Source organism: Sarcophilus harrisii, chromosome 1, assembly GCF_902635505.1.
Source record: "Sarcophilus harrisii chromosome 1, mSarHar1.11, whole genome shotgun sequence".
Lineage (NCBI taxonomy): Eukaryota > Metazoa > Chordata > Mammalia > Dasyuromorphia > Dasyuridae > Sarcophilus > Sarcophilus harrisii.
Genome location: NC_045426.1, coordinates 48893437 through 48909605, shown reverse-complemented (window position 1 = coordinate 48909605; position 16169 = coordinate 48893437).

The window sequence follows — 16169 nt, the reverse complement described above, 5'->3', positions numbered from 1 at the left end:
GAAAGACCTCAGAATCAAGTTTAACCCATGTGAAATACAAACTCCTCCAGTACAGTTCCACAGAAACCTCAAGTGGGGATCCCTGGGGTTAACTGGGTTTTGCTGAAACCTCAGCAGGAATCACAGAAACTTTCACCTCCTGTACTGTGTAAGGAGTTGGGGGTCTGAGTCTGGGAAGATTGAGAAACTTCCCTTTGCTGATCAGGAACACCAGGTCCAGCTATGCTGCTGAGACTTGGGCCTGGGCAGCAAGGAACCAGCACACCAGGTGAGTGTGTAGGAGAGCAGGGACTCTGCTGGCTATGGGCACTTGTAGAAGGGGTTTGGGGTTTCAGGTCAGAAGGGAGAGCAGAAGTGAAACTAGAGACACCATCTTCTCCAGGATTAGAGGTGCTTTCACTAATGACTCATTTTTTAAAAAATGAACAGTTAAGGAAGAAAGAACCCAACCATAGAAATTTACTTTGGGAATAGCAAAGATCCGTGAAGGACAATAAAGTCTCCAAAGAGTAACATTAAAAATTATTTAATTCCCTCAATTCCCTTTGAAGGCATTAAGGAACTTATCCAAAATAAGAATGTTAGTATTTTATCATCACACAGCTCCTTTCAGTTGTTCAAATAAATGTACCTCTCTAGGTTTCTCTGGATGTTTATATTTAAAAGTTCATACTGAACTCTGGTCTTTTCATCAGAAAAGCTGTTAAAGATTAATTTTTTGATTTATACTCATCTTTTTGGTGTAAATTGTTGGTTGCAATCCTTTATCTTTTTTTCTTTTTCTTTTTGGAATATTCCAAGATCTTTTGTTTTTAGTAGAAGGTGTCAGTTCTTGATCCTGACTGTAATTTCTTGAAACTTGAACTCCTTTATGAATGCTTGCAGTATTTTTTTCTTGGATGTGAGACATATACACTTTGGCTATGTTATTTCTAGGGCTATTCCTTGTAAATGTTGATCATTTGATTCTTTCTGCCTTTATTGTAGCATCTGATTCTAATAGATATGGGCAATTTTCATTTTTGATTTCTTGAAATAAAATATCTAAGGTTTTTTAAAATATGATCTTTAAGAAGTCCGGTGATTCTTAATCTCAAACAATCTCTTTGGTTTTCCTAGTTAATTATTTTGATATAAAATCTTTTTTTTTTCAGTCTTTTGATTTGATTCAAATATATCTTGCTTTCTTATGAAATCATTGATTTCTGCTTGGTCTATTTTTGTTTTCAGTGATTCCGTTTCTTGGATAAGGCTTACCACTTTCTCTTCTAAGCTATTAATACAATTTCTAGTTTTTCTTAGTGAGCTTTTTTTTTAATCTCTTGTTTAATTTCTCTAGTATTTATGGAATCTTGATGAAAAATACATTTTTCCTTTAAATCTATAGTTTTAGTTCTTATGGAATTAGATTTTTAACAATTTTGATACTAGTTGATGTTTTGATTTATCCATCTCTCCAGCTTTAGTTCCTGCATTATGTAGCTTTAAGCTAGGGCTAGGCTTTAACTTGTATTTTTGAGTGAGGTGGTCATCCATGCTCAGTCTTGCTCCCAGTCTGGAACCAGAGTTCCACCTTCTAGGATTAGAGCCTCTTGGAACTTTAAGATTCAGAGTGCTGGATCATCAGGGCCTTCTGATGTCTCAGAACAGAGTGTCAGGGACTTCAAAGATGCCGAGCTTTGGCTTTCCTATTCTAAAGATTGTAATATACAGCACCATGCTAGTCAGGACCGAGCTGGTGATTATCTGCTTTCAAGGTTCCCATCCTGGGGCTTTCTAATTACTCTGAAAGAACTGGTTGTCTCTTTCCCCCCAAGCCACTCCACCCCCAGTGCCTCTGGACACAAAGTCTTTCATTATGTCAGCATTTGTTTTGATTTGGGGGCCTCCTTTTCCATTTGCCTTGGGTTTCTGGCTGACTTTATGCAGTTTTGGGATTGAAAATGTTACTGGATTTCTTGATCATTATTCAGTCTGATGCAATAGTGGGAGAAATATTCTAACATATTCACCTGTCTCCCCTCCTCCCCAATTGGGATAATTTTCCTTAAAAGATTTTGAGACATCTCTTAAGACTTGGTTTGCTCAAGCGATAAAGGGCTCAAACTATTGATATCAGTTGCAAGGACTCCTAGATGCTTAGCTGGAGGATCATAAAAGGAGATTCACTCAGCTGAATCAACTAGAGGTCATCTCAGTGCTTATCTTTGAATATCCTTCCCTATTATGGCTAAGTAAATCTTTTCTTAACAGTTGAATGACTGAGTATCTCATTTTGATCCAATATCAAACCTAAACTACCAGGGGACTGACCTGAGTTAAATTCAACCAGATACAAACTCCAAAGTTTTGCTGCAGTGGATATATGAGAACTACATATTGTGACTCCTATCATTTGGTAATCATTTTGGTCCGCAGGCTCCATTTAAGAAAAATCTAGTGGTATATTAGGTATACAATGTTCTCCTGATCTACCCATCTTGTGGCCTTATTTTTTTTTTTAAAGAAAATGTCTGGCAAGATCGATTTTTAAAAAATTCGTACTATAGAAGTAAGCAGAACCAGATCATTGTACGTGACAACAAGAAGATTATAAGATGATCAATTCTGATGGATATGACTCTTCTCAATAATGAGATGATTCAGGCAATTCCAATGATTTTATAATGAAGAGAATCATTTGCACCCAGAGAAAGGACTGTGGGAACTGAATGTGGAACATAGTATTTTCACTTTTTTGTTATTTGCTTGTATTTTGTTTTCTTTCTCTTTTTTTTCCCTTTTTGATTTGATATTTCTTGTGTAGCATGATAATTGTGGAAATATGTGTAGAAGAATTGCACATGTTTAACATATATTGAATTATTTGCCTTCTAGGGGAGGGAGGTGAGGAGAAGGGAGGGAAAAATTTGGAACACAAGGTTTTGCGAGAGTAAATATTGAAAATTATCCATGCATATGTTTTGAAAATAAAAACTTTAAAAAAAATTCATACTGTATCTTGAAATAACCGCTTGATTTTATAAATGTTCACAAACCATTCCTTTCTAGAATCACATCAGAATCAATCAACAGGCATTTATTTAACCTACAATGTAGCAGGCACGGTTCTAAGAGCTAGGAGTACCCCCCCTCCCCAAAAAAAAAGTTCATACCCCCAAGGAGTTTATCTTATAATGGAGTAATAATATGCCATAAATTAGTACATATAACGTTCATAATAGGAGGGAAAGGCATTAGCATCAAGGAAAAATGTAGCACCTGAACTGTTTTTAAAATAAATCGAGGCATTCTATCAGATTTGGGTTTATGAGGGAAGGCATTCTAGACATGGTATATAATTAGTGCAAAGACACAGAGAAGGGAGATGAATCAAAGTCAAGTTCACTGTATGTATTTTGAAGTAGATTATCTAGGTTTCTTTTTTTGAAAATCAGGACATCTATCCATCCTTCAGTCCTGTGGCAATTATCCTATTCTCTGAAAATTATTTTTAAAAAAAGTTACAATTCTTTCACTACTTTGGATTATAGTTTGTCCTGGAATTTTGAATTCATTGAGGGCAGTTATTTAATCTCTTACTAATTCCTTAATTTTCTTGAGAATCAACTCTGTTAGATTATTGTAGGCCAAAAACAATTATTTTTGGCAGAGAAAATAGACCACATGAAATCAAGTATAAATTTCATAGGATTATAGATCTAGAACTGGTTATATAGTTCAACTTTTATCATTTTCCACAGGAAGGTAAGAACTTGCTTAAGGTCACATAAGTAGTTCTGCTTTCACCCTATTATCCATTGTTGTTATCTTAAACAATTCAAGCTACTGAATTTTTTCATTAATCTCTTTTTTGCTTCCAACATAGCTTTTTTTTTTTTTTAAATCTTTTTTGTTGTGCTTAACATAAACCTTAATTCACTCTTAATTTTAACATTTCTCAAATTATGAAATTTTGATTGATGAACTCTCTTTTGTAGCCTCATTGGAGACCAATAGGATAGCCAATAGTATGTCTTTCTTTTTTCTTCCTCAAGACAATTTGTCATTGGAATTTAAGAACATACCTTGCACATCATAGATGCTTAAAATTGATATTTATTAAATTCTTGAAAGTCTCTTTTAGGCTTTTTCAACTTACTCCCCTTAGAATTTTAGACCAAGTAATCCTACTTAACTCTTTTTTCTGAACTCTCTGAGATCTATGTGAACTTAAATGCAAGCCTGTCTTTTCCTTCCTTATTTATCAAGACCTCTTAAGATAAAGTGATCATTTCCAATAGACTTGCATTGGAAAGTGCCATCTGCATCCAGAGAGAGGTTATAGAAACTGATTGTGAATCAAAGCATGATATTTTCACCTTTTTTGTTGTTTGTCTTTTACTTAAGTTTTTTCCCCTTGCGATCTGATTTTTCTTATGCAGCATGATGAATATGGAAATATGTTTAGAAGAATTGCACATGTTTAACTTACATCGTATTGCTTGCTGTTTTGAGGACAGGGAAGGAGGAGAGGGAAGGAGAAAAATTTGGAGCACAAGGTTTTGCAGAGGTGAATATTTAATACTATCTTTGCATGTATTTGGAAAAAATAAAATACTATGGAAAATAAATAAAATGTTGGAAACTATCTTTTCATATAACTGGAAAAAATAAAATGCTATTAAGAAAAAAAAGAAATGCTCTTTTAATGTCAAAATTCTTAATATTTTGACTTTTCTTTTCAAAAAGTTTTTCCTTATTTGTTAACACTCTGCTCCAGAATGGCAATCCCTTTTCTTTTTCTGTTTTTTTGGTATTAGAATGTAAGAGGTGAAAGGGACTTTAGAGATAATTCCAGTTCCTTTAGAAGAAATTGGGGGGGGGGGTTAGGGTAATGATGAACTGCTCTCCAGGATACTAAAAGCTCTGGAAAATATGATTACTTTTGTTGTTGTTTGTCCTTCATTGTCTTAAGAGGACCAATGACACCACAGGATCATGACTTAATTTGTACATAAAGTGGATTGAAGTGGGGCAGAGTTGCATAAAATCATCAGCCTCGCTGTCTCCTAGTCATCAAAATACAATGCCAAGACCAAAGGCAGGACTACTAGGGATGTCCCAGGATGCAGTGCGTGATCTTGGCATCTTTGATGTCTGAACAAAGTACTCCACAGCTCCTGTTCCAGCTGCCTTCATGGAAAATGGAACAAATTATCCTCCTCTGCCCATTAAACCAGGTGAAGTCTTCACATGCTTAGGGTTTGTGACCTATGGGTTTTTGATCTATTAATTACCCTCAACCTGGATTAGCCCATTTGCTGACTCATTTTACTGGAGTGTGGCCATTGTGCATGCTACAGTTTCTTGGAGACACAGGTGAGAATTGAGTGTGAAGTGGACACCAAAGATGATCAACCCTGCAAAGGGCTCTAAAAGCCCTCACAGGACAGGTTCTAGTCTTCTTTGAACATCCATACACTTCTTCACAGTAGCAATAATCACAAAAGGCCACTAACTTATCCTCAAGAACAAGTCCTACCAAGCCAATCTCACTTAACTTTTTTTTAGCAAGTTTATTAGATTGACAAATCTGGAATTGCTACAGATATAATTTAACTAAATATTTTAGTAAAGTATTTGACAATGTCTCTTAAGTCTATCCTTATAGAACATATGGAGAATACAATAATGTAAATAGATCTATTTGGAACCTAAAATGTAGGTATTAATAGTTCTAGTGCCAGCTTGGAAGGAGAGTTTTAATACCATGATCTTCATAATGGAGGTTGCCACTTCTGGAGAACCATGATTTTACCCCAAGAGATGTGTGATAAAACATTGGGAGGTTATGCTCCATCACTTTCCCTGTGTTAGCTAATCATGACACTGATTCATTCACCTTCACTGTGTTAACTAATCATAATCCATTATCACTTAATATTCCACTCAATTCTGTCCCTGCTGACCTGCTATGGCTGTATTTGGTGTGGCAGACCTCAGGATACTTATTAAAAAGATTTTTAATGTAAGCCTCTATGTAAGTCCCCATGTCTTGGCAGATTGCACATACCAAGATCTTGAAACAGTTCAAACTAGAACTTAGTCTCCTGATCATGTTTAATTGCAGGTTTACAATGAAGTGAAAAGACATTTTGAGCATCTAGAAGTTTTAGTGTCAACTTTGCTGAATCTAAGCTATTGAGCAACCTGGAATTTCTTCTTAAGGAACTATTAAAATTGCTGTTAATAGGTAACTGTGTGATCTCAAATAAGCTTCTTAACTTCTTTGTGCATCAGCTCCTCATGAGTAAAATATTTAGAGTCATCCGTACCCCCATGCATGTGTTGAGAATAAGCTATTACCATCCCAAAATTGTTTATTAAATATCCAATTGTGCATGACATGTGCATGGAATAGAGAAAGTAATAATGTAAAATAACACTATTCTTCACAATGATGAAACCATGGGACCAGACTACACAGAGATGGACAAATAATGATGTTTGATTGATGTTTAGAGTATACTTTTTTTCCTAGAGTAGCACCTTGACAGCTAAAGATTATGGAGTATTTTTTGACATCTCTGCAACTTCCACCCATTGCTCTTGATTCTGCCCTGTGGGGCCAAAGAGAACAAGTCTAATTCTTCTTCCACAGAATTGGCTGGATTCAGTCAGCCTGGAAAATGTAGGAGCTGGATCCTAGGCAGGAAAAAAAAAACCTGCATAAGGACATGACATCAAGTAGACTGAAATTGTCTACAGGAGCTAAGTGAGAGAGATGTAGAATTGTTCTAGGAGTTTGAATAATTCAAAGCCTGTAACAGCTAGCAACATTGCTTCCTTCAAGTCTGAAACCTGGATTGTCCATTTAATTGCCTCAATTCTCTGTGATGTTTCTTTCATATTTGAAGGAGATGTGATTTTCCCAGGTGCTAGTTATTGCTGTCATAGAAATTTACCTTGTATAACCAACTTATTTTTCTGCATAGGATTTAGAGAGAGAGGTAAGTGATAATATACTCTCCATATAATTTTGGGTTCTGCAGAAAATCTAGGGATGCAGGACTGTCTTCCCCTTATAGAATGGTGCCTAAAATTATCACAAAATGACTCTTTAGGGTGCCCAAGAATGGTGTATGGCTATGCGTTCTGATCAAAGATTCCCCCAATGTTTTAAGTTGTTATCTGAGGAATAGAGCTACATAAATGACTCAGTAAAACTGACAAGCATTTCCTAAATGTGTACTTCTAACAAAACTTCTTTTTATGCATATACATATACATATTCTCTCTTTGCTCAGATGTCAAAAAATGAAGTGAGGGCCAGCTGGCTAAGATGGCTGCATGATAGGTCACAATAGAGCCCAACTCTCCTATTTTTATTTGAATAATAATGAACAAAGACTGACAGACTGAATAATTATGGAAAAAATCCAAAGAGAAACTTTATTGATCTCTTTCATCTTGCCTAGATTTACAAAAGTGAACTAGGGAATTATACTAGATAAGAAGGGAAAAAGAAAGGGATGGATTTTAACTTACATAATTGGGATGAAGACAAAACAAACATTGAGAAGAGGATGGGGGGAAGTAGGTTATACATGAATCTCATTTCCATCTAAACTAGACTAAGATTGAATAAACAGAGTTTGGGAGTTTGGTGCAAAAATGCATTAAACTCTGGGTAAAGCGAGATAAGAGAAGGGAATTAAAGAGGTAAGAACAGATTCAGGGAGGGATTAGCCTGAAGCAAAACAAACTTCATATTTGGAAGGTGGAACATGAAGTGGTATTAAAAGAAAAAATAAATGGCAAAATTCTGTGACAAGGGATTGGATGAGGGGAAGAGAAAAGGAGTCTTGGAATGGAATCAAATTGTATGAAATAGATCACTAATGTTGAGTGCACTTCTCCCTCAATATCCTTTTCTTTATTTTAAAGAGTCAGACAGGGGCAGAGGGAAAAGTACTAAAAGATAGGATGGAGGAAAACACACAACCACATTTGAATGTGAATGGGATGAATTTACTCATAAAAAGGAAGAAAGTAGCAGAATTAAGTAGAAAGCTGTACTCAACAATCTGTTTACAAGAATCACTCTTGAAATGGCAAGATTCAATAGTTAAAAAATCTAGAAAACTTTTATGCTTCAAATAAACTCAAAAAAGTGAGGCTAGCAATCATTTTTTTTCAGACAAAGCAATGATAAAAGCAGATTGGATTTAAAAAAAAATAAATTGGAAAGCTACATTATGATTAAAGTCATCAGAAACAACAAATAAATATAAATGTATATGCATTGAATGACAGCATCTAAATAAAGGAAAATTAGTATGTAAAAAGAAAGAGTAAAACTAATAATTTGGGATCTTAATGAACTTTTCTAGATAATCAAAAGACAATAAAATAGTCAAAAAATCTATTCAGAGAAGTTAGGTATAATAGATCACTGATGACTACAGAATAGAAGTAGAAAGTTATGTATTTTAAAATTGTGCTGAAAATACATATTTACCTTTTTAAAATTAAAACCACACAAGCAAGCATAAAATAATAAATATTAAACACTATTATTTTTTTTTTTTTGCAAACCACAATGAGTTAAAGACCTTTGAATACAGTATTAAAACTTTATTTCATGCCAAATAACCAGATCCTAAAACAAACAAAATAAAACAAACTGTGGATTAAAGAACAAAATAATTTTTATAAAATAAAATGACAGAACAACAAAACTTTTGGTATGTGACTCAAGTGATTATGAAGGGAAATTTGATATCTCTAAACACATCAATAATAATATTTTAAAAGACAGATTAATTGGACATACAACAACAACAAAAAAACCCCAAGCAAACTAAAAAGTTAATAATTGTAAAGACCTCAACTAAACACCACAATAGAAATTCTGAAAATCAAAGAATATGTTAACAAAACATAGTAAAAAAAACACACATAGGGGAAAAAAGAAATAATACAGTAAAGACAAAATAAAAGCAAATTATTAGAAACTATTTTGCTCTCAGGGGTAGGGGACTGACTACTCCAGGATGCTGAAGGAGAGACAAACTGGCCAAGGTCAAGAAACAAATGAAACAAATTTAGACTTTTGTACCAACTATTGAATTCTAGTTTGGGCAAGTTGGACAAGAAAGGAAGGAAGAAAGAGAAAGGAAACAGGAAGAGAAGAAAGGAAAAAGAAATACAACAATATTAGAAGTGCCTAGCAATAAAACAAAGAAAAATGAGTTGTGGGAAAAGCATAATAAAAGAGGAAATTAAATTCTCTTTGTTGATTATATAATAATTGAAAAGATTTTCACATTGTAGAAGAATATGATACAACTCCCTACAAATAATCAGTTTTTTTTTTTTTTACCAACAAATCCTAATAGAAAGAGATCACATTTCCATTCAAAATGATTAACAGAATGCAAATATTTAATAGCTTATCTACCAAGAAATGCACGGAACTTTATGAATACATTTACAAAACATATAGAGATAAAAACAAATCATAATGTGCTCATAGTTAAGCTATAATAATGTAATAGAAATGACTGTTGTACCTAAATTAATTTGTTCATTTCCATATCAATTAAAGACCAAAGGATTACTTTAGAAAGCTAGAAAAACTCCACCAGCAGCAATTCATGTAGGGAGAAGTTCTCAAGGGAAATCATAAAAAAGTAGAAAGAAAAGGGATCTTACAGTACTAGGATCTTAAACTATATTGCAAGTCATTAAAACTATTTAGTACTAGCCAAAAGACAGAAAAATAAATCAGTGGAACAGATTGGTATACATCATACAGAAGTGTCATACAGAATTTCCTGAGGCAAGGAATTATTATTTAATAAAAATTCTTACTAGGAAAACTAGAAAATAGTCCATTAGAAATTAGACTAAGATTTCACATCGTTTGACACAATAAGCTCCAACCAGATATATAGCCTCAATATCAAGTCAAATAATAAAATAGAGAAGAAGGATGATAAAAAATGAAATGGATAGATAATTTAAAAGATTTTACAAAAGGCAAGATGGTTAAAATGAGAGGGGAAAGACACAAGAAAGAACTCTTGCAGTGCATTCTGATAAGTGTGATATCAAAATGTATAAGAAACTGATTGAACGATATAAAAATAACAGCCATTCCCCTATACTTAAAAAATCAAAGGATATACCTGTTGGCAGTTCTCAAAAAAGAAGAAATCCAAAATCAACAGCCTTATGAAAAAAAATTCTCCAAATTACTATTAGAGAAATTCAAATTATAACCATTCTGAAGTTCTATATTACACCCAGCAGACTAACCAAAATGACAAAAAAGGAAAAAAAAATTGTTGGAGGAACTTCAGGAAGACAGGCACCCTGATGCACTGTTTATGGAGCTGTTAACTCCATAAAAAGCAGACATTTAAAAAAGCAAGTCTATGCATTGCCTTTGACCTAGCAGTAACACTACTAAGATCATATCCCCCAAAAAAAAGATGGAAGAAAGAGTAATATAATCTATATGTACACAAATATTTATTGTAGCTCTTTTTATAGAGGCAAAAGCTAAAAACTAAGAGGGTCTATATCAACTGGGATATGGTTCATCAACTTATAGTATATAAATATATTTGAATATTAGTCCATGAGAGGTGATAAAAGGGTTTCAGAAAAACTTGATGAAACTTGTATGAAACTTGATGCAAAGTTAAGTGACCAAAACCAAAAAGTCAATTTATACAATAAAAATAGCATTATAAAGAGAAAAAAATATTGATTGTATCTGTATTAACATATACATTTAGTTACACGATTCATATATACATACCTTTCTACCTATATATATATATATATATGTCTATATATATATACATGTGTGTGTTTACACACACACATATATGTATATGAGTTTATATGTATAGGTATGTGTAAATAAAATAACATTCATATTATGACTCTGTGCCAGGCATTATGCTAAGTGCTTTACAATTATAATCTCATTTTATCCTCACAACAATCCTGTGGGATAGGTGCTATTATTATCCCCAGTTTATGATTGAGGAAATTGAGGCAAACATGTTAAGTTATTTGCCAAAGATCACACAACTAGTAAGTATCTGAGATTGGATTTGAACTCATGTTTTCCTGTCTCCAGGCCCAATGTTCCATCTCTTAGCTAGCTGCCTTTGTTTGTATAGGTATACATATATATGTATATCTTTCTACACATACATATATAAACACATACATTTTTACATGACCAACATATTGTTTTGTTTGACTATAGTTATTTTTACAAGGATTGTACTTTTTTCTTTTTATATGACAGGTTTTGAAGGGAGAAAAGAGAGATATTAGTTATTTGCCAAAAAATAAAAATAAGAGATCAAAGATCATTGAATTGAAACATCCTAAAAATGCAGAGAAAAGAAAAGATTTGTGATTTCATATATAATTTTCTTTTTATATTCTACTTTGTATATGAAAATTCTTGCTTCCTTTTCCTTCCTTCCTTCCTTCTTTCCTTCCTTCCTTCCTTCCATCCATCCTTCATTCCTTCCTCTTCATTAAATTCTGAATAAATTTACTGATTCAAGAATATAAAGATAACAGCGATTAAAACAGAGTGAAAGGCCATCGTCCATGACTTAATTACATGTCTTAATAGACTGCAGTGCTCTCCAGAGCTGGTCTCCAAATTATAAAATATGCCATGAGGTAAAGTAACCAGTGCAATTCACAAAGGGCTTTTGATCAGTACTTCATATTTTGGGGAATCTGATATATGTGATTTGGACCTAAGCAGACATATAACAGAGAACCAGATAGAGCACCCATAAAAGTCCTCATTTACAGAAAAATATTGAAAACTTTTCCCTAAGCATTTTGTTGCAAAATTAGGTATTACTCCATCTCAAAATCACTTATATAAGCACTGATATTAGTAGACTTGGTCTTCTGAATGATGTTAAAATTGGAGACTTTGATGGTAATAGACCAATGGGCTCATCACTGTTCATCACCAAGCATGTCACTTGTCCTAAAAGAACTAAAATTGAAATCAATCTGAGTCATAAGTGGAGATAGAGACAGCTATATCTACATCCAAACCTGAAACCCAAATTGCCAAGATGACTCAAAAAAGAACATTCACAGAGACCAAACCCATTGTGAGTGGGAAACAGCTTTATTCCAAATTGCTGATTAGAGTTGGCCTTTTCCCCCCCCAAAGGTATTACTGTCTTAGAATATATAGAATTGTACAAGAGGTGGAAAAAACCTTGAATTAAGTCACCTAATCTTAGTTTTAAGAAGGGACCACCCACACCACCATTTTCTCTTCCATTATAACCTTTTCATGTTTCTTTCATGTGGGATAATTTATCCCATTCAATTTTCCCTTTTCTTCCTCTTCTAGTGCAATTTTAAAAATTCTTTTATTTATTTTTTTTGATATCATGCTATTAAAGTTCTCTTATGTCCACAGCCTCTGTCTACATATACTCCATCTAATTGCTTTTATGATAATAAAGTTCTTAAGACTTACAAACATTATTTTTCCATATAGAAAAATAAACAGTTTAACGTTAGTGAATTTCTTATGTTTTTCTATTTCTTTCTTTTTTTTTTTTTTTTTAACATTTTTTACATTTTCCTTGAGTCTTATATTTGGAGGTTAATTTTTTTATACAGTTCTAGTCTTTTAATTAGAAATGCTTCAAAATTCTCTATTTCATTAAATGTCCATTCCCCTTGTCAAAAGATTATATTCATTTTTGTTGGATACATGATTCTCAGAGGTAATCCTAATTCCTTTGTCTTGTAGTATATCATTTCAAGCGCTCTGTTTCTTTAATGTGGAAACTGCTAAATCCTGTATAATCTTAACTTCACCATATTTGAATTTTGTTATTTTGTTAAAAAAAAAAGGGATATTCCTTTATTTTTTTTCAATGAGGATAGATTGAAAGGATGCAAAATATATATTTGTTTACTGAAAAAAAAATTAAAAGAAAGACTAACTCTAATGAGAGAGAATTAACTCAATAGATCACAACCAGTAATCTAGCGCTCAGTTCAATTTCTCCAGAAATGCCTCCATATGAAGAGAAGGCTTAAGAAGAAAGGATGGAGAATCAAACACTTCTGAGGAAAGGGTTAGTAGGATTGAGTGCGAATTTTATAGATGGAATGAAGAGGGAGGGAGTAGGTGATAAGGAAGAGAGCCAGTAAGTATCAGAGAAAAATACCTTCTTCACAGTTTTCCTTAAAATAAAAATTGTATGGACTCATAGAGATAGAAACCTCATCCCTGCCACTTAACATCATCCATATATATTGAAACCAATCATCAAAAAACACTGTCATTTTCCTTAAAATTTTCAGGCAGGAAAATTTACAGCTTCTCTTTGATTATCAACCCTTGGCATTCTTTCTACCATCTGTCCCCTTTCATTGGAAATATCTTGGCTGAGAAGTACACCTAGATTTGGCACTGAAATAAATAGCACGCAGAACACCTCTTACAGCCATTGCTGACTGAATGAAGATTCATGGACAAAAAAATGATGAAAAACTAGGAAGAATAAACAGGGAACTGGATTATAGCCATCAAATTTTAGCCAGACATTGACATGCTGAGTGTCAATTATTGGTGCAACTTTACATTATCATCTGACATGTGTACCACACTTTGCCAATGTTTTTTCTAGCCTCAGTTCCCCTCTCTTCAGCTGCCTCAGTCTCAGTGGAAACAGAGAGCAACTGGTACTTAGTATTCCATCACACACTTGAAGACTTTGGTCAAGCCCTTCTCTGCTTCTAGATAAATGTTTAAAAGGAGGACTTATCCAAATGTTTAATTGGTTGGTAAGGAAAGCTCTAATTTCCAAATAGTTTTTTCTAAAAGAAATTGCCATGGTTAGCAAGTATTTTATATTTATGAGTATTTAATTTCTTTTTTTTTTTTAATTTAATAGCCTTTTATTTACAGGATATATGCATGGGTAACTTTACAGCATTAACAATTGCCAAACCTCTTGTTCCAATTTTTCACCTCTTACCCCTCCCCCCCACCCCCTCCCCTAGATGGCAGGATGACCAGTAGATGTTAAATATATTAAAATATAAATTAGATACACAATAAGTATACATGACCAAAACGTTATTTTGCTGTACAAAAAGAATCAGACTCTGAAATATTGTACAATTAGCTTGTGAAGGAAATCAAAAATGCAGGTGTGCATAAATATAGGGATTGGGAATTCAATGTAATGGTTTTTAGTCATCTCCCAGAGTTCTTTTTCTGGGCATAGCTGGTTCAGTTCATTACTGCTCCATTGGAAATGATTTGGTTGATCTCGTTGCTGAGGATGGCCTGGTCCATCAGAACTGGTCATCATATAGTATTGTTGTTGAAGTATATAATGATCTCCTGGTCCTGCTCATTTCACTCAGCATCAGTTCGTGTAAGTCTCTCCAGGCCTTTCTGAAATCATCCTGTTGGTCATTTCTTACAGAACAATAATATTCCATAATATTCATATACCACAATTTATTCAGCCATTCTCCAACTGATGGACATCCATTCAGTTTCCAGTTTTTAGCCACTACAAAAAGGGCTGCCACAAACATTCGTGCACATACAGGTCCCTTTCTTCTTTATAATCTCTTTGGGATATAATCCCAGTAGTAACACTGCTGGATCAAAGGGTATGCACAGTTTGATAACTTTTTGAGCATAGTTCCAAGCTACTCTCCAAAATGGATTCGTTCACAAATGAGTATTTAATTTCATAAGTATTTTATACTTCATGATTTGGAGTATGAATTGTGTTCTCATTTGAACCTGTAACTTAGCTTGAGTACTACCTCCTCTAATAATTTTCTGGCAGAAAATTGGATAACTACCAAGGACAATATTCAAACTTTTACAAGTTGCAATTGAGGATGGAGGCACATTGACAGTACAAGCATATTCACAGAATCAAAGAAATTCAGAATTGGAAGAGAAATCAGCACCTTTTCTACTCCAATCTGTCCATATGTGGGGTTGAGGTAGAGAAGTTTTAACATACTCAAGAAGTTAGTATCTAGCCTTTGTTTAAAGACCTACAGGGAAGGGAGAACATACTACCTCCAAAGGCAACCCATTTTGTTTTTGAGTAGTTTCAGTTGTGAAAAAGATTTATTTTTATTTTAATCAAGCTTAAATCTACCTCTGCTTCTTTTACCCATTGTTCCTGGTCCTATCCTCTGAAACTAAAGTAGAAGAAAGCTAATTCTTTTTTGACCTAGAAGCTTTTCAACAACTGGAAGATAATGTTCTTAACTCCCCTCCTAAGTCTTTGCTTCTCTAACATAAACATTTCTCTCTAGCATATATATCCCCACATAGTTTGATTTTCTAGTGGGATAGAGGTGAATCCCTTTCACAGTCTTTGTTGCTTGGCTATAGGCATTTTTCAGTTCAAATTCTTAAAAGTTTGTGTCCCAAACTGAATGTAATTCTCAAGATATGTCTGACTGGAGCAGAATACAAAATTGGTTTGCTGTAACACTGGAAGGAGGAATAGTGTATAGCCTTGAATTTGGTTGCAAGCCTGAGGGATGGCTTGCTGCCATAACATGGTGATTATTGGGAGCAGAGATACTGAGTGATCACATTAGGGGCTAGGAATTATTAATCTTTTCTCTTGGAAGTTCATGGTGTTTTTATCCCATTGAGTTCTTGGCGTCCTAGACAGAACACAGTTGGAATTGCTTTATCTTTTGCACATAATTCTTATATTTTAAAGGTTTGGGAGATCAAAAGAATTGCAGAAAAGAGAATTCTCCATCTTGTTGTTCATGTGATCCTGAAATTTATCAAGGACATTTTCCATTCTTGTTTAGACTTTTTCCTAATGGTGTTTTTGTATGTTAAAAAAAGTAGGCATCTGTCTTGGTAGCTGCTATTATCTTCTTGCTTGCCTTAGTAAAAGTCCTACTGTTATTCTCTTCTAATTAGATGAAATATTCCTGTATTTGACAGCACTTACATTGTAGACCTATGAATGAGCATGAAAGTTGCACACATTGTACTAATTGTTTATCTTTTATGTGATGACCCCATAGAAGATGTTCATTCTTTTTTTTTTTGGGGGGGGGAAGCAATTGGAGTTAAGTGACTTGCCCAGGGTCAC